The sequence below is a fragment of the Pseudophryne corroboree genome, chromosome 3 (assembly GCF_028390025.1).
Source record: "Pseudophryne corroboree isolate aPseCor3 chromosome 3, aPseCor3.hap2, whole genome shotgun sequence".
Lineage (NCBI taxonomy): Eukaryota > Metazoa > Chordata > Amphibia > Anura > Myobatrachidae > Pseudophryne > Pseudophryne corroboree.
Window position 1 is genome coordinate 405,622,775 of NC_086446.1, and position 26,832 is coordinate 405,649,606.

The 26,832-nt window shown below is 50.0% G+C and overlaps 1 protein-coding gene across 1 annotated transcript in view; it reads left to right on the plus strand.

Annotated features, from left to right (window-relative positions):
* The window catches only part of NFS1 (NFS1 cysteine desulfurase), a 78,325-nt gene that overhangs the window by 32,006 nt on the left and 19,487 nt on the right, over nt 1-26,832 (plus strand). The window lies entirely within an intron of this gene.

Below are 26,832 nucleotides of genomic sequence, written 5' to 3' on the forward strand. Positions count from 1 at the left end.
TGCTTAATAAAGGGTTATGTTATGTGGGCATTCATTGTTGATGCTCTGTTGTTGTTCATACTGTTGACAGGGTAAGTTTATCACAAGTTATACGGTGTGATTGGTGTGGCTGGTATGAGTCTTACCCTGGATTCCAAAATCCTTTCCTTATAATGTCAGCTCTTCCGGGCACAGATTCTTTAACTGAGGTCTGGAGGAGGGGCATAGAGGGAGGAGCCAGTGCACACCAGTAGTACTAAATCTTTCTTAGAGTGCCCAGTCTCCTGCGGAGCCCGTCTATTCCCCATGGTCCTTACGGAGTCCCCAGCATCCACTACGGACTACGAGAAATAGATTTACCGGTGAGTAAAATCTTATTTAAAGACATATGAGGGGATTTTGTTTGTTTGGGGTTGGAACGTGTAGGAGGTGTAGGTTCTATGAATATCAAAATCTTTTATTTTGCTCTGGTGTAAGAAAAATGGTAGGTTTGCTTCTATAATATGTATGGAAGATGAGATGGAGCAGGGTTTTCTGAGGGTTGGTCTTATATCCTGCATTTCTGCTGCGGGGTACACATTGGGGGTGTAGAGTAGGATCTTCATCTGAGGCACCAACAGGCTAAAAGCTTTGACTGTTCCCTGAATACATAGCGCCGCCTCCTCTTTAACCCCGCCTCTGTGCACAGGAGCTAAGTTTTGTAGTTGGTGCCATGCAGTGCAGGCATACAACAGGTGGGCTGCTCCAGCAGCCCTGAGAAGAGCTTTTTTAAGTGAAAAATGAAGACTTCAGGGGCTGTAGCAGAGACACTGTGAGTGTTAGATGTCAGTCAGACATCTCCTGCTGCAGCTCCATCACTTCCCCCAGCGGCGCTGTATACTCCAGCGCCCTGGTTGCCGGGTACTTACGGCGGAGTACTTACGGCGCCCTGGTGGCCGCATTCAGGGAGGAGGTAAGTGGGTCCCCCAGGCGGAACCCGCTGTAAACCGCGATCCGGCGCGGCCGGGGACGCTGTGGCAGTACAGGGACCCCACTAGACCACCAGGGCAAGGGCGCAGGTCGGATTCTCTCAAAAATCCGTTTGCTAAGGCCCACAGTACCCGGTGGTGTAGTCCAGCAAGGGGATAAGGCTCTGACCTGTAGCCCCTCCCCCAGACCCAGGGCGCCATTTAGAGTAAATGTTCCCGCCCTGGAGCTGCATATCTCTCTCTCTCTCTTTCACTCCCTGTCAGCGTTTGGGCGCCATTAGGACAAGCTGAGCTGATCCTGGGACTATTTGGGCAAATCCTCCTCTGTAAAGCCGCCTGCATGTCAGCGCTGTACATTTTACAGGACACTCTATTGACAGTGTTAGTTAAGAAAAAGTGCATTTAGTCAGGGTTATTTAGTACAAGTACCCTGTGATATACATCCAGTCTTTACTGTGCTTTGTTATATCTATTGAGTGTATAGCTATACTTAGTATTACTCTGTATTGCTAGTCCAGTGCAGTTATCTTGCATGTCATAATTTCTGCATTGTACAATGTGACTGTGTGTGTGCATATAGCTGCTGTGTGACCTCCATTTCGTGTATCTCACTCAGATTGCGATCCCTATATTCTGTAACCTGAGGGGGCTAAGTGCGTCACGATTATTACTTAATATAGGTGTTTCACAAGATATACTTATTGTGTATTTCTCTTACGTCCTAGAGGATGCTGGGGACTCCGTAAGGACCATGGGGTATAGATGGGCTCCGCAGGAGACATGGGCACTCTAAAGACTTTAGATGGGTGTGCACTGGCTCCTCCCTCTATGCCCCTCCTCCAGACCTCCGTTAGATTGTGTGCCCAGAGGAGACTGGGTGCACTGCAGGGGAGCTCTACTGAGTTTCTCTGAAAAAATACTTTTTTTTTTTTTTAAATTCAATAATCTTTTATTGTTTTTACTTTTTCAAATAAACAAAAAACAAACCGTTGACTACAATACGGTACTGAAACTAGGGGAATGCGCAGATTCCCAACACTAGTAATTTCCAAAAATAGCATTGGAGATGTGCAGGCTTATATACGGAGATTAACAAACAGAAATCAACGTAAAACATTACAAGTCATCATTGGCTGCTGAAGTACATTACATATATATGTCACTTGCCACGAAGCACAACTGTGCACTACAATACAAGGCAGCAAGCACGGGCAGAGGAGTGGCTGGTCGCAGGTTACAGAAAACACATTTAAGAAGAAAAGGCGACTGTCCCAATGGAGATCTAGCTACTATAAATCCACACAAACCTACTAGCACGTACCGCAAACCTCCACATATCTAAGTATTAAACACACAGTGGCGATTATTCAGACATTCCGGCTTGTTGAGTATGGGGACTCAAGCCATCTACCCCATAAGTCATGATATTTTTTCCTTGCTTTCCTGGCTAGGTATACATATTTCTCGTGAGAGGCCGTATCATTAACAAGCGACATCCAGGATTGGAATGTGGGAGCTTCTGTTGCCAACCAAAGCCTGGCAATACACACCTTGTATAGCGTCTGGAAGGGGCATCCATTGCGTCCTCCTCCATAGCTGACAACACACAAGTCACCGGGGTGCACACAAAAGACGGAATTCCAGTCGACACCGGGGCATTAACAACACCAGATCAGAATGCAGCAATCTTGGGGCAAAGCTATATAGGGGTATATGCAATTAGCGGCGAATCGCGGCAAATTATCGCCGTTTTTTAAATTAGACACAATTCGACCGTCCAATTTCGGCAAGTGGTTGCCGAAATTCACCATATTCAATGGAAAACGGATTCGACAGTCCCGCGGGCGAAAAACGGCCGATTTGACGGATTTTGCCGCGATTTAAAAAAAACGGGGAAAAAACCCGAAAAGAAATGGCGTGGGGTCCCCCCTCCAAAGCATAACCAGCCTCGGGCTCTTCGAGCTGGTCCTGGTTCTAAAAATCCGGGGAAAAATTGGACAGGGGATCCCCCGTATTTTTAAAACCAGCACCGGGCTCTGCGCCTGGTGCTGGTGCAAAAAAAACGGGGGACAAAAAGAGTAGGGGTCCCCCGTATTTTTTACACCAGCATCGGGCTCCACTAGCTGAACAGATAATGCCACAGCCGGGGGTCACTTTTATACAGTGCCTTGCGGCCGTGGCATTAAATATCCAGCTAGTCACCCCTGGCCGGGGTACCCTGGGGGAGTGGGGACCCCTTCAATCAAGGGGTCCCCCCCCCCAGCCACCCAAGGGCCAGGGGTGAAGCCCGAGGCTGTCCCCCCCCCCCCCCCCATCCAAGAGCTGCGGATGGGGGGCTGATAGCCTTGTCAAAATTGAAAGAATATTGTTTTCTCTGACGTCCTAGTGGATGCTGGGAACTCCGTAAGGACCATGGGGAATAGCAGCTCCGCAGGAGACTGGGCACAAAAGTAAAGCTTTAGGACTACCTGGTGTGCACTGGCTCCTCCCCCTATGACTCTCCTCCAAACCTCTGTTAGATTTTTGTGCCCGGCCGAGAAGGGTGCATTCTAGGACTCTCCTGAGTTTCTAAGAAAAAGTTTAGTTTTAGGTTTTTTATTTTCAGTGAGACCTGCTGGCAACAGGCTCACTGCATCGAGGGACTAAGGGGGAGAAGAAGCGAACCTGCCTGCTTGCAGCCAGCTTGGGCTTCTTGGCTACTGGACACCATTAGCTCCAGAGGGACCGAACACAGGCCCAGCCTCGGAGTCCGGTCCCAGAGCCGCGCCGCCGGCCCCCTTACAGAGCCAGAAGCAAGAAGAGGTCCGGAAAATCGGCGGCAGAAGACATCAGTCTTCACCAAGGTAGCGCACAGCACTGCAGCTGTGCGCCATTGCTCCTCAGGCACACTTCACACTCCGGTCACTGAGGGTGCAGGGCGCTGGGGGGGGGGCGCCCTGAGTAGCAATAAAAACACCTTGGCTGGCGAAAATACCTCACATATAGTCCCCAGGGCTATATGGATGTATTTTAACCCCTGCCAGAATACAGCAAAAAGCGGGAGAAAAGTCCGCCGAGAAGGGGGCGGAGCCTATCTCCTCAGCACACAGGCGCCATTTTCCCTCACAGCTCTGCTGGAAGGACGTCTCCCTGACACTCTCCCCTGCAGTCCTGCACTACAGAAAAGGGTAAAACAAGAGAGGGGGGCACTAATTGGGCGCAGTATTAACATAACAGCAGCTATAAGGGGAAAAACACTTATATAAGGTTATCCCTATATATATATATATATATATATATATAGCGCTCTGGTGTGTGCTGGCATACTCTCCCTCTGTCTCCCCAAAGGGCTAGTGGGGTCCTGTCCTCTATCAGAGCATTCCCTGTGTGTGGGCTGTGTGTTGGTACGATTGTGTCGACATGTATGAGGAGGAAAATGATGTGGAGGCGGAGCAATTGCCGGTAATGGTGATGTCACCCCCTAGGGAGTCGACACCTGAGTGGATGAACTTATGGAAGGACTTACGTGATAGTGTCAGCTCTTTACAAAAGACAGTTGATGACATGAGACAGCCGGCTACTCAGCTTGTGCCTGTCCAGGCGTCTCAAAGGCCATCAGGGGCTCTAAAACGCCCGTTACCTCAGATTGCAGATACAGACGCCGACACGGATACTGACTCCAGTGTCGACGGTGAAGAGACAAATGTGACTTCCAGTAGGGCCACACATTACATGATTGAGGCAATGAAAGATGTTTTACACATTTCTGATAGTACAAGTACCACTAAAAAGGGTATTATGTTTGGTGAGAAAAAACTACCCGTAGTTTTTCCTGCATCTGATGAATTAAATGAAGTGTGTGATGAAGCGTGGGTTTCCCCCGATAAAAAAATGATAATTCCTAAAAAGTTATTGGCATCATACCCTTTCCCGCCAGAGGATAGGGCACGTTGGGAAACACCCCCTAGGGTGTATAAAGCGCTCACACGCTTGTCAAAACAAGTGGCACTACCGTCTCCTGATACGGCCGCCCTTAAGGAACCTGCTGACAGAAAGCAGGAGAATATCCTAAAATGTATATACACACATACTGGTGTTATACTGCGACCAGCAATCGCCTCAGCCTGGATGTGCAGTGCTGGGGTGGCTTGGTCGGATTCCCTGACTGACAATATTGATACCCTGGATAGGGATAGTATATTACTGACTATAGAGCATTTAAAAGATGCATTTTTATATATGCGTGATGCACAGAGGGATATTTGCCGACTGGCATCAAGAGTAAGTGCGCTGTCCATTTCTGCCAGAAGGGGGTTATGGACGCGGCAGTGGTCAGGTGATGCGGATTCCAAAAGGCATATGGAAGTATTACCTTATAAAGGGGAGGAGTTATTTGGGGTAGGTCTATCAGACCTTGTGGCCACGGCGATTGCTGGGAAATCCACATTTTTACCCCAGGTAGCCTCTCAACATAAGAAGACGCCGTATTATCAGGCGCAGTCCTTTCGGCCCCATAAGGGTAAGAGGGCAAAAGGCTCCTCCTTTCTGCCCCGTGGCTGAGGAAGAGGAAAAAGGCTGCAGCAGACAGCCAGTTCCCAGGAACAGAAGCCCTCTCCCGCTTCTGCCAAGTCCTCAGCATGACGCTGGGGCTTTACAAGCGGACTCTGGTACGGTAGGGGCCCGTCTCAAGAATTTCAGCGCGCAGTGGGCTCACTCACAAGTGGACCCCTGGATCCTTCAAGTGGTATCTCAGGGGTACAAATTGGAATTCGAGACGTCTCCCCCTCGCCGTTTCCTAAAGTCTGCTTTACCGACGTCTCCCTCCGACAGGGAGGCGGTATTGGAAGCCATTCACAAGCTGTATTCCCAGCGGGTGATAATCAAGGTACCCCTCCTGCAACAGGGAAAGGGGTATTATTCCACACTGTTTGTGGTACCGAAGCCTGACGGCTCGGTGAGACCTATTTTAAATCTAAACTCTTTGAACACTTACATACAGAGGTTCAAATTCAAGATGGAGTCACTCAGAGCAGTGATCGCGAACCTGGAAGAAGGGGATTTTATGGTGTCTCTGGACATCAAGGATGCTTACCTCCATGTCCCAATTTACCCTTCTCATCAAGGGTACCTCAGGTTTGTGGTACAGAACTGCCACTATCAGTTTCAGACGCTGCCGTTTGGATTGTCCACGGCGCCCCGGGTCTTTACCAAAGTAATGGCCGAAATGATGATACTCCTTCGAAAGAAAGGAGTTTTGATTATCCCTTACTTGGACGATCTCCTGATAAGGGCAAGATCCAGGGAACAGTTGGTAGTCGGAGTAGCACTATCTCAAGTAGTGCTGGTGCAGCACGGTTGGATTCTCAATATCCCAAAATCGCAGCTGATCCCGACGACATGTCTTCTATTCCTTGGAATGATCCTGGACACAGTCCAGAAAAAGGTGTTTCTCCCGGAACAGAAAGCCAGGGAGTTATCCGAGCTAGTCAGAAACCTACTAAAACCAGGCCAAGTATCAGTGCATCAATGCACAAGGGTCCTGGGAAAAATGGTGGCTTCCTACGAAGCAATCCCATTCGGCAGATTCCACGCAAGAACATTCCAGTGGGACCTGCTGGACAAATGGTCCGGATCGCATCTTCAGATGCATCAGTGGATAACCCTGTCTCCAAGGACAAGGGTGTCTCTCCTGTGGTGGTTGCAGAGTGCTCATCTTCTCGAGGGCCGTAGATTCGGCATTCAGGACTGGGTCCTGGTGACCACAGATGCCAGCCTGCGAGACTGGGGAGCAGTCACACAGGGAAGAAATTTCCAGGGCTTGTGGTCAAGCCTGGAGACATCACTTCACATAAATATTCTGGAGTTGAGGGCCATTTACAATGCTCTAAGCCAAGCAAGACCTCTGCTTCAAGGTCTGCCGATACTGATCCAGTCGGACAACATCACGGCAGTCGCCCACGTAAACAGACAGGGCGGCACAAGAAGCAGGAGGGCAATGGCAGAAGTTGCAAGGATTCTTCGCTGGGTGGAAAATCATGTGATAGCACTGTCAGCAGTGTTCATTCCGGGAGTGGACAACTGGGAAGCAGACTTCCTCAGCAGGCACGACCTCCACCCGGGAGAGTGGGGACTTCACCCAGAAGTCTTCCACATGATTGTAAACCGTTGGGAAAAACCAAAGGTGGACATGATGGCGTCCCGCCTCAACAAAAAACTGGACAGGTATTGCGCCAGGTCAAGGGACCCTCAGGCAATAGCTGTGGACGCTCTGGTAACACCGTGGGTGTACCAGTCAGTGTATGTGTTCCCTCCTCTGCCTCTCATACCCAAGGTACTGAGAATTATAAGACGGAGAGGAGTGAGAACTATACTCGTGGCTCCGGATTGGCCAAGAAGGACTTGGTACCCGGAACTTCAAGAGATGCTCACAGAGGACCCATGGCCTCTACCTCTAAGAAGGGACCTGCTCCAGCAAGGACCCTGTCTGTTCCAAGACTTGCTGCGTTTGACGGCATGGCGGTTGAACGCCGGATCCTGAAAGAGAAAGGCATTCCGGAGGAAGTCATCCCTACCCTGATCAAAGCCAGGAAGGATGTAACCATAAAGCATTATCACCGCATTTGGCGGAAATACGTTGCTTGGTGCGAGGCCAGGAAGGCCCCTACGGAGGAATTTCAACTGGGTCGATTCCTACATTTCCTGCAAACAGGAGTGTCTATGGGCCTCAAATTGGGATCCATAAAGGTTCAGATTTCGGCCCTGTCGATTTTCTTCCAGAAAGAACTGGCTTCAGTGCCTGAAGTTCAGACGTTTGTCAAGGGGGTGCTGCATATACAGCCTCCTTTTGTGCCTCCAGTGGCACCTTGGGATCTCAATGTAGTTTTGGGATTCCTAAAATCACATTGGTTTGAACCGCTTAAATCTGTGGATTTAAAATATCTCACGTGGAAAGTGGTCATGTTGTTGGCCTTGGCTTCGGCCAGGCGCGTGTCAGAATTGGCGGCTTTATCCTGTAAAAGCCCTTACCTGATTTTTCTTACGGACAGGGCAGAATTGAGGACTCGTCCTCAATTTCTCCCTAAGGTGGTTTCAGCGTTTCACCTGAACCAGCCTATTGTGGTACCTGCGGCTACTAGGGACTTGGAGGACTCCAAGTTGCTGGACGTAGTCAGGGCCCTGAAAATATGTTTCCAGGACGGCTGGAGTCAGAAAATCTGACTCGCTGTTTATTCTGTATGCACCCAACAAGCTGGGTGCTCCTGCTTCTAAGCAGACTATTGCTCGTTGGATTTGTAGTACAATTCAGCTTGCACATTCTGTGGCAGGCCTGCCACAGCCAAAATCTGTAAAAGCCAATTCCACACGGAAGGTGGGCTCTTCTTGGGCGGCTGCCCGAGGGGTCTCGGCTCTACAACTTTGCCGAGCAGCTACTTGGTCAGGGGCAAATACGTTTGCTAAATTCTACAAATTTGATACCCTGGCTGAGGAGGACCTGGAGTTCTCTCATTCGGTGCTGCAGAGTCATCCGCACTCTCCCGCCCGTTTGGGAGCTTTGGTATAATCCCCATGGTCCTTACGGAGTTCCCAGCATCCACTAGGACGTCAGAGAAAATAAGAATTTACTTACCGATAATTCTATTTCTCGTAGTCCGTAGTGGATGCTGGGCGCCCATCCCAAGTGCGGATTGTCTGCAATACTTGTACATAGTTATTGTTAACTAATTCGGGTTATTGTTGTTGTGAGCCATCTTTCCAGAGGCTCCTCTGTTATCATGCTGTTAACTGGGTTCATATCACAAGTTGTACGGTGTGGCTGGTATGAGTCTTACCCGGGATTCATGAATCCTTCCTTATTGTGTACGCTCGTCCGGGCACAGTATCCTAACTGAGGCTTGGAGGAGGGTCATAGGGGGAGGAGCCAGTGCACACCAGGTAGTCCTAAAGCTTTACTTTTGTGCCCAGTCTCCTGCGGAGCCGCTATTCCCCATGGTCCTTACGGAGTTCCCAGCATCCACTACGGACTACGAGAAATAGAATTATCGGTAAGTAAATTCTTATTTTTTCCAGTAGTACTACAAGTCCCAGCAAGCCTCCCCCGCAAGCTGGTACTTGGAGAACCACAAGTACCAGCATGCGGGAGAAAAACGGGCCCGCTGGTACCTGTAGTACTACAGGAAAAAAAATACCCAAATAAAAACAGGAGACACACACAGTGAAAGTAAAACTTTATTACACACTGCCGACACACACATACTTACCTATGTTGACACGCCGACTGCCACGTCTCGACTCCGACGATCCGGGGTACCTGTGAAAAAAAAATACTCACCTCAATCCAGTGTCCAGAGATAAATCCACGTCCAGAGAAAATCCTCGTACTTGGCAAAAAAAAAACACGAACACCCGACCACCGGACTGAAAGGGGTCCCATGTTGACACATGAGACCCCTTTCCCCGAATGCCGGGACCCCACGTGACTGCTGTCACTGAGGTCCCTTCAGCCAATCAGGAAGTGCCACGTCGTAGCGCTCACCTGATTGGCTGTGCGCGTCTGAGCTCAGACAGCGCATCGCACAGCTTCCTCCATTACTTTCAATGGTGGGAACTTTGCCGTCAGCGGCGGGGATACCCGCCGTCAGCCGCTGACCGCGTGTGACCCCACCACTAACCGCAAAGTTCCCACCATTGAATAAAATGGAGAGGCTTTGCGATGCGCTGTCTGACAGCTCAGACGCGCACAGAGCCAATCAGCAGAGTGCAAGGACGTTGCACTCGCTGATTGGCTGAAGAGACACTTCTGTGACAGCTGTCACGGGGGTGTCTGCATTCGTGGAAAGGTGTCTCATGTGTCAACATGGGACCCCTTTCAGTCCGCTGGTCGGGTGTTCGTTTTGTTGTTTTGACAAGTACGAGGATTTATCTCTGGACCCTGGATCAGGTGAGTATAATTATCTTTTATTTTCAGGTACCCGTGGATTCTACTTGGAGAAGAGGATCGACTGCTTCGTGTCAACATAGGTAAGTATGTGTGTGTCGGCAGGTGTGCAATAAAGTTTTACTATCAAGGTGTGTGTCTCCTGTTTTTATTTGGGTATTTTTCCCCAGTAGTACTACAGGTACCAGCCGGCCTGTTTTTCTCCCGCATGCTGGTACTTGTGGTTCTCCAAGTACCAGCTTGCGGGGGAGGCTTGCTGGGACTTGTAGTACTACTGGGAAAAACAATATTCATGTCATTTTCTCAAGGCTATCAGCCCCCCATCCGCAGCCCTTGGATGGGGGGGGGACAGCCTCGGGCTTCAACCCTGGCCCTTGGGTGGCTGGGGGGGGGGGACCCCTTGATTGAAGGGGTCCCCACTCCCCCAGGGTACCCCGGCCAGGAGTGACTAGTTGGATATTTAATGCCACGGCCGCAGGGCACTGTATAAAAGTGACCCCCGGCTGTGGCATTATCTGTCCAGCTAGTGGAGCCCGATGCTGGTGTAAAAAATACGGGGGACCCCTACTCTTTTTGTCCCCCGTATTTTTGGCACCAGGCGCAGAGCCCGGTGCTGGTTTTAAAAATACGGGGGATCCCCTGTCCATTTCCCCCCCCGGATTTTTAGAACCAGGACCGGCTCGAAGAGCCCGAGGCTGGTTATGCTTTGGAGGGGGGACCCCACGCCATTTTTTCTGGGATTTTACCATTCCATCTTTAAAAAAAATATATATATATAATTTTTAAAAATATATAAAAAATACTTGTGCCTCCAAAAAAGACAAACCAAGTACCTAATCCCTTCTAATATAAATAGATATGCTATTACCAAGAAAAAAACCACAAAAAAAACTTGTTTTAATTTTTTTTCTATTAGTTTCACCCACCAAAGTGTGGCGGATTGAAAATGACGAATTTACTGTCTAAAAGCACTGTTGTCGAATTTCCAAACTTCAATTGAATATACTTTGGTCGAATTGCAGCACTTGTATCATAGCAGAAAAGTCGAATTTGACAAAAGTCGAATTTCAAAAAGTCGAATTTTGAAAGTCCGTTTTTTTGACGGAAAGTACTGAATTGCATTGTCGATTTTTTTTTTTTTTTTTTTTGTGCGAAAAAGTCCCGAAATTCGACCGCAATTGCATATACCCCATAATGTGCCAGAAATCTGCATCTAAACTACCACATCTAGGACATCTGGTAGAGTGGATACCTCCCATACAACATAGTCGCACAGGTGTCATATATACTCTGTGTATAATGAACAGTTGAATTTGTTGATATCTAGTGGCAGGGCCGGCGCTACCATTAGGCAGCTTTAGGCAGCTGCCTAGAGCGCCAGCCGCTGGAGGGCGGCCACTACTGTCCCCCTACAACCCACAGGACCATTTTTTTTAAATATATTTTTGCGCGTTACGGAGGGCAGGGGGGATTGGAGAGGCAGAAGCCGCCCGCCCTCTCACCAACAGCAGCCGCCCGCCCCCTCACCAGCCGCAGCGCCAACCACGCGCTTATGGAGCTGGGGGCAGTAACGGGAGCAGTGCCTCCCCACCAGTAAGAACAGTCCTAACCCGGCGGTTGTAGTGGTGCAGGGGATGCAGCTGCTATGTGGCCCCGGCTAACTCCATGGCCCGCGCAGCTCCCCTGCACCCAGTCACACTCACACCGACAAGAACAGGAGACAGGCTGAGGCTGCTCGCTCAGGGCAGGCACACTGTCTGCGGCAATACTAGAATAGAAGGGGAGAGCCGTAGGGAGGGGGCGTGGCCATAAGCAAAGTATTGCCTATTCACAGGCCAGATAGTGTAACTGAAGCTCCTCTGCAGTAGCTGCCGAAGCCCCGCCCACCCGCGGCTCCTGGTGCCCCGCCCCCATTTTGGCTGAAGTCCTCCTATTCACCCTCCATTAACTGTGGGGAACCCACCCTGGGCACTGAAATTATCAAAAAAAGGCAGCTGCAGGGGCTGAGCTGCCTACAGGAGTACCTGTATACTGGAAATACCAGGATGAAAAATGCATGGACACAGGGCAGCTGTCACCATCTGTGAGGTGAACTCTGCATGCATCCTACAGGTCAGTGCAACGCCTGGAGCTGCCTCACACTCACACGCTGCCCCATAGCCTGACACTCACACGCTGCCCCATATCCTGACACACGCTGCCCCATAGTCTGACACTCACACGCTTCCCCATAGCCTGACACATACGCTTCCCCATAGCCTGACACACACACGCTGCCCCATAGCCTGACACACACACGCTTCCCCATAGCCTGACACACACACGCTGCCCCATAGCCTGACACACACACACGCTGCCCCATAGCCTGACACACACACACGCTGCCCCATAGCCTGACACACACACGCTGCCCCATAGCCTGACACACACGCTTCCCCATAGCCTGACACACACACGCTTCCCCATAGCCTGACACACACACGCTGCCCCATAGCCTGACACACACACACGCTGCCCCATAGCCTGACACACACACGCTGCCCCATAGCCTGACACAATCACGCTTCCCCATAGCCTGACACACACACGCTTCCCCATAGCCTGACACACACACGCTGCCCCATAGTCTGACACACACACGTTGCCCCATAGCCTGACACACACACACGCTGCCCCATAGCCTGACACACACACGCTGCCCCATAGCCTGACACTCACACGCTGCCCCATAGCCTGACACTCACACGCTGCCCCATAGCCTGACACTCACACGCTGCCCCATAGCCTGACACATACGCTTCCCCGCCTGACACACACAAGCTGCCCCATAGCCTGACACACACACGCTTCCCCATAGCCTGACACACACACGCTGCCCCATAGCCTGTGACACACATGCTTCCCCATAGCCTGACACATACGCTTCCCCATAGCCTGACACACACACGCTTCCCCATAGCCTGACACACACACGCTTCCCCATAGCCTGACACACACACGCTGCCCCATAGCCTGACACACACACACGCTGCCCCATAGCCTGACACACACACACACGCACGCTTCCCCATAGCCTGACACACACACGCTGCCCCATAGCCTGACACACACGCTGCCCCATAGCCTGACACTCACACGCTTCCCCATAGCCTGACACATACGCTTCCCCATAGCCTGACACACACACGCTGCCCCATAGCCTGACACACACACGCACTGCCCCATAGCCTGACACTCACACGCTTCCCCATAGCCTGGCACACACACACTTCCCCATAGCCTGACACACACACGCTGCCCCATAGCCTGACACTCACACGCTGCCCCATAGCCTGACACACACACGCTGCCCCATAGCCTGACACATACGCTTCCCCATAGCCTGACACATACGCTTCCCCATAGCCTGACACACACACACGCTTCCCCATAGCCTGACACACACACGCTTCCCCATAGCCTGACACACACACACGCTGCGCCATAGCCTGACACACACACACGCTGCCCCATAGCCTGACACACACACGCTTCCCCATAGCCTGACACACACACGCTGCCCCATAGCCTGACACTCACACGCTGCCCCATAGCCTGACACTCACATGCTGCCCCATAGCCTGACACACACACACGCTGCCCCATAGCCTGACACACACGCTGCCCCATAGCCTGACACTCACATGCTGCCCCATAGCCTGACACACACACACGCTGCCCCATAGCCTGTGACACACACGCTGCCCCATAGCCTGTGACACACACGCTGCCCCATAGCCTGACACACACACGCTTCCCCATAGCCTGACACACACACACTGTCCCATAGCCTGACACTCACACGCTGCCCCATAGCCTGACACACACACGCTGCCCCATAGCCTGACACACACACGCTGCCCCATAGCCTGACACACACACGCTTCCCCATAGCCTGACACACACACGCTGCCCCATAGCCTGACACTCACACGCTGCCCCATAGCCTGACACACACACTTCCCCATAGCCTGACACACACACGCTGCCCCATAGCCTGACACACACACACGCTGTCCCATAGCCTGACACACACACACGCTGTCCCATAGCCTGACACACACACACGCTGCCCCATAGCCTGACACACACACGCTGCCCCATAGCCTGACACACACACACGCTGTCCCATAGCCTGACACACACACACGCTGTCCCATAGCCTGACACACACACACGCTGCCCCATAGCCTGTGACACATACGCTGCCCCATAGCCTGTGACACACACGCTGCCCCATAGCCTGACACACACACGCTGCCCCATAGCCTGACACACACACACGCTGCCCCATAGCCTGACACACACACACACGCTGCCCCATAGCCTGACACACACACGCTGCCCCATAGCCTGACACACACACGCTGCCCCATAGCCTGACACACACACGCTGCCCATAGCCTCATGTGATAGGTGTGGTCAGATTGTCAGGAGGTGTACAGTATTCAAACCAACAGGACATGGGTCAAAATAACTGAGATACTAATTGTGGGAGTAATTCAGAGCTGATCGTAGATGTGCTAAATTTAGCACAGCTACGATCTGATTCTCAGACATGTGGGGGGACGCCCAGCACAGAGCTAGTCCACCCCGCATGTCTGGCCCTTTCCCCCCACAAGGGTGCAAAAGCATTGCACAGCGGCGATGCTTTTGCACCTGCTGAGTTGCTCCCTGCCAGCTGTGCTGGCAGGCAGTTACCCGCCACGTCCCGCGTCACAGCGGCTGCGTGTGACGTATGGATGGAGGCAGTGTATGGATGGAGGCAGTGTAAGTATGTATGTATAGAAGCAGTGTGTGGACGTATATATATGTATGTATGGAGGCAGTGTATGGATGTATGTATGTATGAATGCGGCAGTGTATGGATGTATGAATGAGACAGTGTATCTATGTATGTATAGAAGCAGTGTGTGGACATATATGTATGTATGGAGGCAGTGTATGGATGTATGTATGTATGTATGAATGAGGCAGTGTATCTATGTATGTATGGAGGCAGTGTATGTATGAGAGAGGCAGTATATGGATGTATATACAGTATGTATGAAAGGGGCAGTGTATGTATGTATGTATGTATGAAAGGGGCAGTGTCTGGGTGTATATATGTATGAAAGGGGCAGTGTATGGGTGTATGTATGTATATATATATATATATATATATATATATATATATATATATATATATATATATATATATATAAAAATAAAAGGGGCAGTGTATGGGTGTGTGTGTGTATATATATATATATATATATATATATATATATATATATATATAAAAGGGGCAGTATATGGGTGTATATATGTATGTATGTATGATAGAGGCAGTGTGTGTGTGTATGTATGTATGTTTGATAGAGGGGGTGTAGTATGAGTGACCGGCGGCCGGGATCCAGGGGGCCACCATACCGGCGCGGGATCCCGACCACCGGCATACCAACTGCCGGCATACTGACAGCTGGGTGAGCGCTAATGAGCCCCTTGTGGGCTCGCACTCGCCACGCTGCGGGCACAGTGCTATTTATTCTCCCTCCAGGGGGGTCGTGGACCCCCAAGAGGGAGAATACGTGTCGGCATGCTGGCGGTCGGGATCCTGGCCGGCAGCATACTGAAGACCAGTGTATGGATGTATGTATGGATTTAGAGAGACAGTGGATGCATGTAAGTATGAGAGAGGCAGTGTATGGATGACGTGTATATATGAATGTATGAGAGAGAGAATGAAATAGAAAGAAATAGGTAGCTGGGTAGGGTGCCAGGATCTGGTAAGGGGGTGCCACTGAGTGTACTTGTCAAATAATTAAGGATGTCTTTGAGAGATACATCCTTTTCGTACTCATTGCAGTCAGACAGCTGGGAGATGTATAAGACACCGCCGCACATTGTCTCAAAGCAACACTGCCCGGAGCCAGGAACTAGTACAGTGTTTGTAGTCACCAACTTCTGTACCAAGGGTCACAGTGCCAGTAGCCTCCAAATATCCAGAGGCAGAAATTAGCACAGCACGGTACCCGTAATTACCATCCACCCAGCGCCAAGAACGAACATAGTCCCTGTAATCATCAACTATCCAGAATTAGGAACTAATTCAGTACCAGAGCCAGGAGGACTTACACATCCACTGACCTTTAGCCATGCCGTAGCACAGTCACCAGCTACCCAGCATCAGGCCCTAGCACATAGAGCCTGACTCAGAGGCACACGCAATACACCGCCTCTGCATTTTCACCTTACTGACTGGGGAAGTGGGTAATTGATGGTGTTGGGGGGCAGTAGGCAGACGTTTTGCCTAGGGTACCAAGTAACCTTGCACCGGCCCTGTCTAGTGGTGGTGGTGGTGGATAGTCGCGGAGAGCCCAGAGCACCCTCCCATATTTCCTCTGAAATTGATCCCAGGTCAGTTGAAAAAATACTTTTTGTTAGGTTTTTTATTTTCAGGGAGCACTGCTGGAAACAGGCTCCCTGCATCGTGGGACTGAGGGGAGAGAAACAGACCTACTTAAATGATAGGCTCTGCTTCTTAGGCTACTTGACACCATTAGCTCCAGAGGGTCGGAACGCAGGTCTCGCCCTCGCCGTTCGCCCCGGAGCCGCGCCGCCGTCCTCCTCACAGAGCCGGAAGGTAGTAGCCGGGTGAGTATGAGAAGATAGAAGACTCCAAAGGCGGCAGAAGACTTCTGATCTTCTATGAGGTAACGTGCAGCGGTAACGCTGCGCGCCATTGCTCCCAACACACACACACACACACTGGCGGCACTGTATGGGGACACTGGCATATATATATATATATATATATATATATATATATATATATATATATATATACTGCGGAGGCAGTATATTGCAAAAACCCCCGCCACTATAAAGCCCCCCCCCCACTATAAAGATTTGAGCTGGATTCCTCAGCACTAACCAGCGCCATTTTCTCCACAGCACGCTGCAGAGAAGCTGGCTCCCTGGACTCTCCCCTGCTGAACACAAGTACAGAGGGCAAAAAAGAGGGGGGGCACATTTAATTGGTATATTTATATATTTTTGAGTATATTTATAGTATATTTATAAAAGCGCTATACTGACTGGGATTTTATTCCAGTGTTCTCCAAAGGGCCTTATTGGGGGACTGTATATATATGTGTGTGTGTATGTATATGTGTGTGTGTGTGTGTGTGTGTATGTATATATATATATATATATATATATATATATATATATATATATATATATATATATATATATATATATATATATATATATTTTCTCTATCCCTGAGTGTGTGGGGTAGTCGGTACGTGTGTGTCGGCATGTCTGAAGCGGAAGGCTCATCTAAGGAGGAGGTGGAGCAGATGATTGTGGTGTCTCCGTCGGCGGCGCCGACACCTGATTGGCTGGATATGTGGAATGTTTTAAATGCAAATGTGTCTTTATTACATAAGAGAATGGACAAAGCAGAGTCCAGAGAAAAGACAGGGAGTCAATCCATGGCTTTGGCTGTATCACAGGGCCCTCCAGGGTCTCAGAAACGTCCCCTGTCCCAAGTAGCAGACACTGATACCGACACGGATTCTGACTCCAGTGTCGACTACGATGATGCGAGGTTACACCCAGTATTCATTATATGATTATTGCAATAAAAGATGTTTTGCATATCACAGATGACCCCTCGGTCCCTGACACGAGGGTATGCATGTTTAAGGAAAAGAAACCTGAGGTAACCTTTCCCCCATCTCATGAGCTGAACGCGTTATTTGAAAAGGCTTGGGAAACTCCAGACAAGAAACTGCAGATTCCCAAGAGAATTCTTATGGCGTATCCTTTCCCTGCACAGGACAGGTTACGGTGGGAATCCTCACCCAGGGTGGACAAGGCTTTAACGCGCTTGTCCAAAATGGTGGCGCTACCGTCTCCAGACACAGCAGCCCTCAAGGATCCTGCTGATCGCAGACAGGAAACTACCTTAAAATCAATTTATGCACATACGGGTGCCTTGCTCAGACCGGCAATAGCGTCGGCTTGGGTTTGTAGCGCTGTAGCAGCTTGGGCAGATACCTTGTCATCTGACATTGATACCCTAGATAGGGATAGCATTTTATTGACCTTAGGTCACATGAAAGACGCAGTCTTATATATGAGAGACGCTTTCTCGAGACGTTGGGCTGTTAGGTTCGAGAGCCAACGCCATGGCGATTTCTGCTAGGCGAGCCCTGTGGACCCGCCAATGGACGGGTGATGCCGACTCAAAGAGACATATGGAAGTTTTGCCTTACAAGGGTGAGGTTTTATTTGGGAAGGTCTCGCGGACCTGGTTTCCACAGCTACCGCGGGTAATTCGACTTTTTTACCTTATGTTCCCCCACAGCAAAAGAAAACACCACAATATCCGATGCAGTCCTTTCGGTCGCATAAGTCCAGAAGAGGTTGGGGCTGTTCCTTCCTCGCCAGAGGTAAGGGTAGAGGGAAAAGAATGCCTGCTACGGCTAGTTCCCAGGAGCAGAAGTCCTCCCCGGCTTCTTCTAAATCCACCGCATGACGCTGGGGCTCCTCTGAGGGAGTCCGCGCCGGTGGGGGCACGTCTTCGACTCTTCAGCCACGTCTGGGTTCAGTCAGACGTGGATCCTTGGGCGATGGAAATTGTATCCCAAGGCTACAAGCTGGAATTCGAAGACGTGCCTCCTCGCCGATTTTTCAAATCGGCTTTACAAGCTTCTCCCCCAGAAAGGGAGATAGTTTTAGCTGCAATTCAAAAACTGTGTCAACAACAAGTGATTGTCCAGGTTCCCCTAGTGCAACAGGGGAAGGGGTACTATTCAACCCTGTTTGTGGTCCGGAAACCGGATGGTTCGGTCAGACCCATTCTAAATCTAAAATCCCTAAACCTATACTTGAAAAAGTTCAAATTCAAGATGGAATCGCTCCGGGCAGTTATCTCCAGCCGGGAAGGGGGGGATTTTATGGTGTCACTAGACATAAAGGATGCATACCTTCATGTCCCCATATATCCCCCTCATCAGGCATACCTGAGATTCTCTGTACAGGACTGTCATTACCAGTTTCAGACGTTGCCGTTTGGGCTTTCCACGGCCCCGAGGATTTTCACCAAGGTAATGGCGGAAATGATGGTGCTCCTGCGCAGGCAGGTAGTCACAATTATCCCGTACTTGGACGATCTCCTGATAAAAGCGAGATCGAGAGATCAATTGCAGAAAAGTGTGCCGCTCTCCCTGAGAGTGCTGCAGCAGCATGGCTGAATTCTAAATCTACCAAAGTCACAGTTGATTCCAACGACTCGGCTATCTTTCTTAGGCATGATTCTGGACACGGAACAAAAGAGGGTTTTTCTCCTGATGGAAAAAGCCCAGGAACTCCAGAACATGGTCTGAGACCTGTTAAAACCGAAAAAAGTGTCAGTCCATCAATGCACTCGAGTACTGGGAAAAATGGTGGCGACCTACGAGGCCATTCCATTCAGCAGGTTCCATGCGAGGACGTTTCAGTGGGACCTTCTGGATAAGTGGTCGGGGTCCCATCTACTAATACATCAGAAAATAAGCCTGTCCCCCAGGGCCAGGGTGTCTCTCCTGAGGTGGCTGCAGAGTGCTCACCTTCTCGAAGGTCGCAGGTTCGGCATTCAAGACTGGGTTCTGGTGACCACGGACGCTAGCCTCCGAGGATGGGGAGCAGTCACACAAGGAAGAAATTTTCAGGGACTATGGTCAAGCCAGGAGGCTTGTCTACACATCAACGTACTGGAATTGAGGGCCATATACAACGGCCTACGACAAGCGGAGAATCTTCTTCGCGACCTACCGGTTCTGATTCAATCAGACAACGTCACAGCTGTGGCTCATGTAAACCGCCAAGGCGGGACAAGGAGCAGAGTGGCAATGGCGGAAGCCACCAGGATTCTTCGCTGGGCGGAAAATCACGCAAGCGCTCTGTCAGCAGTCTTCATTCCGGGAGTGGACAACTGGGAAGCAGACTTCCTCAGCAGACACGATCTCCATCCAGGAGAGTGGGGACTTCATCAAGAAGTTTTTGCAGAGATAACAAGTCAGTGGGGACTTCCACAAATAGACATGATGGCGTCACGCCTCAACAAGTAGCTTCGGAGGTATTGTGCCAGGTCAAGGGACCCTCAGGCAGTAGCGGTGGACGCCCTGATGACACCATGGGTGTTTCAGTCGGTCTATGTGTTCCCTCCTCTTCCGCTCATCTCAAAAATACTGAGAATCATAAGACGAAAAAGAGTGCAGACAATACTCATTGTATCGGATTGGCCTCGAAGGGCCTGGTATTCAGATCTTCAGGAAATAGTCACAGAAGATCCGTGGCCTCTTCCTCTCAGGGAAGACCTATTGCAGCAGGGTCCCTGCGTGTTCCAAGACTTACCGCGGTTACGTTTGACGGCATGGCGGTTGAACACCAAATCCTAGCGGGGAAAGGTATTCCGGAGGAAGTCATCCCTACTCTGATTAAGGCTAGGAAGGAGATGACGGCGAAACATTATCACCGCATCTGGAGGAAGTATATCTTGGTGTGAAGCCAAGAATGCTCCTACTGAAGATTTCCATCTGGGCTGTTTTCTCCACTTTCTACAGACAGGAGTGGTTATGGGCCTAAAGTTAGGGCCGAAATCTGTATCTTAATGGAGCCTATCAATTTTCTTTCAGAAGGAATTGGCTTCTCTCCCAGAAGTCCAGACTTTTGTAAAGGGAGTGCTGCACATCCAGCCTCCTTTTGTGCCCCCAGTGGCACCATGGGACCTTAACGTGGTGTTACAGTTCCTAAAATCTCACTGGTTTGAGCCTCTTCAAACGGTGGATTTAAAATGTCTCACTTGGAAGGTGGTCATGTTGTTGGCCTTGGCATCTGCACGGCGGGTGTCCGAATTGGCGGCTGTCTCACAAGAGCCCCTATCTGATTTTCCATGTGGATAGAGCAGAATTAAGGACTCGTCCTCAATTTTTGCCAAAGGTGGTTTCGTCTTTTCATATGAACCAACCTATCGTGGTGCCTGTGGCTACGGGTGACTTGGAGGATTCCAAGTCCCTTGATGTGGTCAGGGCCTTAAAAATGTATGTAGCCAGGACGGCTCGGGTTAGGAAAACAGAGGCACTGTTTGTCCTGTATGCAGCCAACAAGCTTGGCTCCTGCTTCTAAACAGACTATTGCTCGCTGGATCTGTAACACGATTCAGCAGGCTCATTCTACAGCTGGATTGCCGTTATCAAATTCGGTAAAGGCCCATTCCACTAGGAAGGTGGACTCTTCTTGGGCGGCTGCCCGAGGCATCTCGGCATTACAGCTTTGCCGAGCGGCGACTTGGTCGGGTTCAAACACTTTTGCTAAATTCTACAAGTTTGATACCTTGGCTGAGGAGGACCTCATGTTTGCTCAATCAGTGCTGCAGAGTCATCCGCACTCTCCCGCCCGGTCTGGAGCTTTGGTATAATCCCCATGGTCCTTACGGAGTACCCAGCATCCTCTAGGACGTAAAAGAAAATAAGATTCTAAACCTACCGGTAAATCTTTTTCTCCTAGTCCGTAGAGGATGCTGGGTGCCCGTCCCAGTGCGGACTAAATTCTGCAAGACTTGTATATAGTTATTGCTTACATAAGGGTTATGTTACAGTTTTGATCAGTCTCGGACTGATGCTGTTTTGTTTAATACTGTTAATTGGTTCGTATGTTCCAAGTTGTACTGTGTGGATGGTGTGGGCTGGTATGTATCTTGCCCTTAGATTAACAAAAATCCTTTCCTCGTACTGTCCGTCTCCTCTGGGCACAGTTCTCTAACTGAGGTCTGGAGGAGGGGCATAGAGGGAGGAGCCAGTGCACACCCATCTAAAGTTTTTAGAGTGCCCATGTCTCCTGCAGAGCCCGTCTATACCCCATGGTCCTTACGGAGTCCCCAGCATCCTCTACGGACTAGGTGAAAAAGATTTACCGGTAGGTTTAAAATCTTATTTTTTCTCTGTGATTTTTAGTCACCATATACCTGTGCTAATACACTACACAGGGGGTTCTTGTCAAGTGTTGTGCTGCTGATATTGTACTGGGTTGCCTTGAATTGAGCTTTCAGACATAGCTACAAGAGGTGACGGAGCTGGGGCTGATCCAACATTGCGTGTTGGTGACGCTGCAGACACATTAGAGGAAAACGTAGCAGCAGAGGGTTCAGGTTCTGGGGGTTTCCTACCCCCCAGTGGGACTGTAGCAACAGGGGTGCATAATGACCCACCTTGGGCTACTTTCTCCATGTTGAATACGCTGGTACTAGACTTACGCCCCCTATGGGACCTCCTGTGCCGGTGCAACCGCTTATGGTCCCTGCGGTTAATCCGCCATGGGCAGATCAACTGTCCACTCAGTTACAGCAAATGAACCAATCACTGACTAAACAGAAATCTCACCCTCGTCCGCCTAAGACCTAGGGGTACTCTTAGCAGGCTATTACTTCCTCACAATCCACCAACGTCCCAGACACCTCGTCTGATGAGGATGGCGTATATACTGACCCCACAGACACTGATACTGATAATTCTGACGGGGAATCTGTTTCACAAGTGGATGTTCCTGACTTGTTGGAGGCTATCAGGATAATTCTTCAAACTACTGATGATCCAGAGCCTGATACTGCCCCTAAGAAACCGGACAGATTTAAACGTCAGAAAGTGGTTAAACAAGTTTTACCTCACTCTGACCATTTAGATGACATACGTCCGGAATCCTGGGAAAATCAGGAAAGAAATTCACGCCTCACAAGAAGATGCTGACTCGCTATCCCCTCTCGGCGGAGCTTAGTAAAAATTGGGAGACACCCCGCCAGTGGATTCGCAAGTATATTCCCAAGAAAACCCTGGAGGTACTCCCTTTTAAGCGAGCCATTCTTTTCGGAGAAGACCTTAATAAGATACTGGCTGACTTAGCCTCTGCTAAAACAGCTTGTCTACCTAGTACTGCTCCTTCATTACCGAAGGCTAAGAGTACTTCCTTTCGCTCCTTTCATCCTTCAGGGAAAACAGGGTCAGGCGTACCCGAAACAGACTCGCACTCCCAAACCCAATAAGCCCAAACCTAAACGGGCCTGGGCTGCCTGCTTCTAAAACTAACAAGCCTGCCACATGACGGGGTGGTCCTCCCTCTGGGGGATCCCAAGGTGGGGGGCCGACTTCTACCCCTCATTGATTTTCCCTGACAGACGTCCCTTCGGATCCGGTGAAGGCAAACTCTCTTCATTCGGTGGTACAGTCCCTCCTGGACACAGGAGTCATAGTACAGGTGCCTCTGGCTCAGAGAGGCAAGGGGTACTATTCACCGCTGTTCCTAGTCCCGAAACCAAATGGGTCCTTTCGGCCCATTCTCAACCTCAAGTCTTTGAACAAATTTGTGAGGGTCTCCAAGTTGTGTATGGAAACTCTCTTCGCTCTATTGTTCTGGCCTTGGAACTTGGGGATTATATGGTCTCCCTGAACATACAGGATGCTTACCTGCATATTCCCATTACAATGTTGCATCAGCAGTACCTGAGGTTTGCGGTGGGCAAACTCCATTACCAATTTCGGCGTTACCTTTTGGTTTGACCACAGCTCCATGAGTCTTCACTAAGGTCATGGCAATAATTACGGCTGTTCTCCGCTGTCAAGGGGTCAGGATCCTGCCGTATCTGGACGACTTGTTGATCCTGGCAAATTCTCCAGAAATTCTCCTATGCCATCTGGATCTGACGCTCCAGTTTCTGCAAGCCCACGGGTGGCTCATCAACTGGAAAAAAAATCTTCCCTGGTCCCTGCTCAGAGCATGGTGCACCTAGGGGTGTTGTTAGACACTCACAACCAGCGGTGGTTGTTGTCTCAGGAGAAAGTCCTGAAGCTTCAGAACAGGATCGATGCTTCCTATCTCGTCCGCAAGTGTCGATACATTCGGCGATGCAAGTGCTAGGTTTCATGGTGTCTGCTTTCGACATGGTGGAGTACGCTCCATTCCATTCCCGCCCTCTACAGAAATTGATTCTTGCCAAGTGGGACGGCCTGCCTCACCGGATCAGGTCTCACATGATCTCCTTGTTTCCGGAGGTCCATCTGTCACTGAGCTGGTGGCTTCAGGACCAACGATTGAGCAGGGGTCGTCCCTTCTGGATCTCCAACTGGGTCCTTCTGATGACGGATGCCAGTCTTAGATGTTGGGGCGTGGTGTTGGAGCAACACTCCCTTCCTTTCGGGGACGGTGGACCAAGGAGGAGTTTCTCCTCCCGATAAATATTCTGGAACTGCGGGCGGTGTTCAATGCTCTGAACTTGGCCCAGCATTTAATACAGAACAGACCTGTTCAAGTACAATCGGACAACGCCACCATGGTGGCGTACATAAATCAACAAGGCGGCACTCGCAGCCGAATGGCAATGAGGGACGTATCAAGAATTCTTCAGTGGGCAGTACTCCATCTGCCAGCCATATCGGCAGTGTTCATTCCGGGGGTCCTAAACTGGGAAGCGGACTTCCTCAGTCGTCAGGACGTACATGCCGGAGAGTAGAACCTCCATCCCAAAGTATTTAAATTCCTAGTGGACAAGTGGGGCCTCCCAGATGTGTACCTGATGGCGTCTCAACACAATCACAAGGTACCGGTCTTCGGAGCAAGGACAAGGGATCCTCAAGCAGCGTTCGTGGACGCACTGGCAATTCCATGGAACTTTCGGCTGCCCTACGTGTTCCCTCCGGTGTCACTCCTGCCCAGAGTATTAAGGAAATTCAAGCAAGGAGGAGGAATCCTGCTTCTGATCGCTTCAGCGTGGCCCAGACGGCACTGGTTCTCAGACCTTCAGGGTCTATCGTTAGAGTGTACTCTTCTGCTTCCACAACGACCAGACTTCCTCGTTCAGGGCCCTTGTGTCTACCAGGATCTGGCCCGACTGGCTTTGACAGCGTGGCTCTTGAAGCTTCCGTCTTGAGGGCCAAATGATTTTCTGAGGCAGTCATTCAAAGTGTGTTGAAGGCTCGGAAATCGGCTTCTGCTTGGATTTACCATAGGGTCTGGAATTCTTACTTTGCTTGGTGCGCAACTAACAATTAAGACGCTTACAAGTTTAGTACGACCAAACTTTTGGCCTTCCTACAACAGGGCCTGGACTTGGGTCTTCGTCTGGCCTCCATCAAGGTTCATATTTCTGCCTTGTCCGTTTGGTTCCAGAGAAAAATTGCGACCTTACCTGATGTTCATACATTCACTCAGCGTGTGTTGCCGATTCAACCTCCTTATGTCCCGCCTGTGGCTCCTTGGGACTTGTCGGTGGTTCTGGAGGCATTGCAAGAGTCTCCGTTTGAGCCTCTTGAATCTGCAGACCTTAAGTGGCTTTCTCTTAAGGTATTGTTTCTGCTGGCTATTGCCTCTGCTAGACGGATGTCTGATCTGGGTGCTTTGTCTTGTAGGTCCCCATATCTGATTTTTTACAGTGTCCGGGCGGTTCTTAGAACACGTCCCGGGTACTTACCTAAGGTGGTGTCTTCTTTCCACCTTAATCAGGATATCGTGGTTCCGGCCTTTGCCTCTCCTGACTTGTCTTCCAAAGAGTGGTCTTTGGATGTGGTACGGGCTCTCCGTATCTATGTGAAGAGAACTGCATCCCTTTGGAAATCTGATTCTCTCTTTTGTACTGTTTGGTTTTCACAAACGTGGCTGGCCTGCTCACAAGCAGACCCTGGCCAGATGGATTCGAATGGTGATTGCACATGCTTATGTACAGGCTGGCCTTCCAGCTCCTGCTACCATCAAGGCCCATTCTACTCTGTCTGTTGGACCTTCTTGGGCGGCCCGCCGTGGTGCGACCCTTGAACAATTGTGCAAGGTGGCTACGTGGTCCTCAGTGAGCACATTCGTTCTATGCCTTTGATACCTCCGCCTCCCAGGATGCTTCCTTTGGACGCCGGCTTCTTGTGCCCACGAGGAACTGCTTTAGGACATCCCCAATGTCATTCCCTGTGAAGCCCAGTGTACCCCGCAGAAGAAAACGAGATTTATGGTAAGAACTAACCGTTGTTAAATCTTTCTGCGAGGTACACTGGGCTCCACAGGGCGGCCACCCTGATGCACTTAGCTTCTTTGGGTTGGTATGGCATTAGCCGTTGACACTCTCCTGTCGTAAGAATGTGGTGTATGTGGCTACTAATGGTTGTCGTCTCTTTTACCTGCTACTGCATTGGACTAGTTTAACAAAAACTGAGCTCCTGTGCACGGAGGCGGGGTGTAGAGGAGGCGGTGCTATGCATTCTGGGAACAGTCAACGCTTTGAGCCTGTTGGTGCCTCGGATCAAGATCCTACTCTACACCCCAATGTCATTCCCTGTGGAGCCTGGTGTACCTAACAGAAAGAGATTTAACAACGGTAAGTTCTTACCATAAATCTCGTTTTTGTCAGTATAAATAGTTTTTGTTCTAAAAAGAACTGGGAATGGTGTAGTTGGATTAGTTATTGCCAAGAGAACATTGTCCACATAGAGATTGAATTTTGTTCTCCACCTCCACACCTGTTCTAAGTGGATTGGAGCAGACTTTAGCTGCTATGGGATTAATTATAGAAGTGAAAATAAAGGGTGAAAGGGACAACTGTTAAGGATGCCATGGGGTGTTGGAAGTGACCACACCATTAGCTTGCAGGAGGCAAATCTACATTTGCATCTTTCACCTAGATCACTGGAAATATTTCACAGGCGTGGATCATATTTACCATGACCTTGTCCTGCAGTTGAGTTCTTTTGAACAAGAATTGTATGCAGTCCAAGTCATCTTTTTGGTAATACTCTATGTAAGCTCATGGTGCTCTAGGAGTGACAGACATCTTCATCAGTCAGTCCCACCTTCTCATGTCTTCTCTTTCTGTGCAGTCACATTGGCCAAAGAGTAAAGGGCGAGGTTGCAGAGGGGCAGGAAGACTGT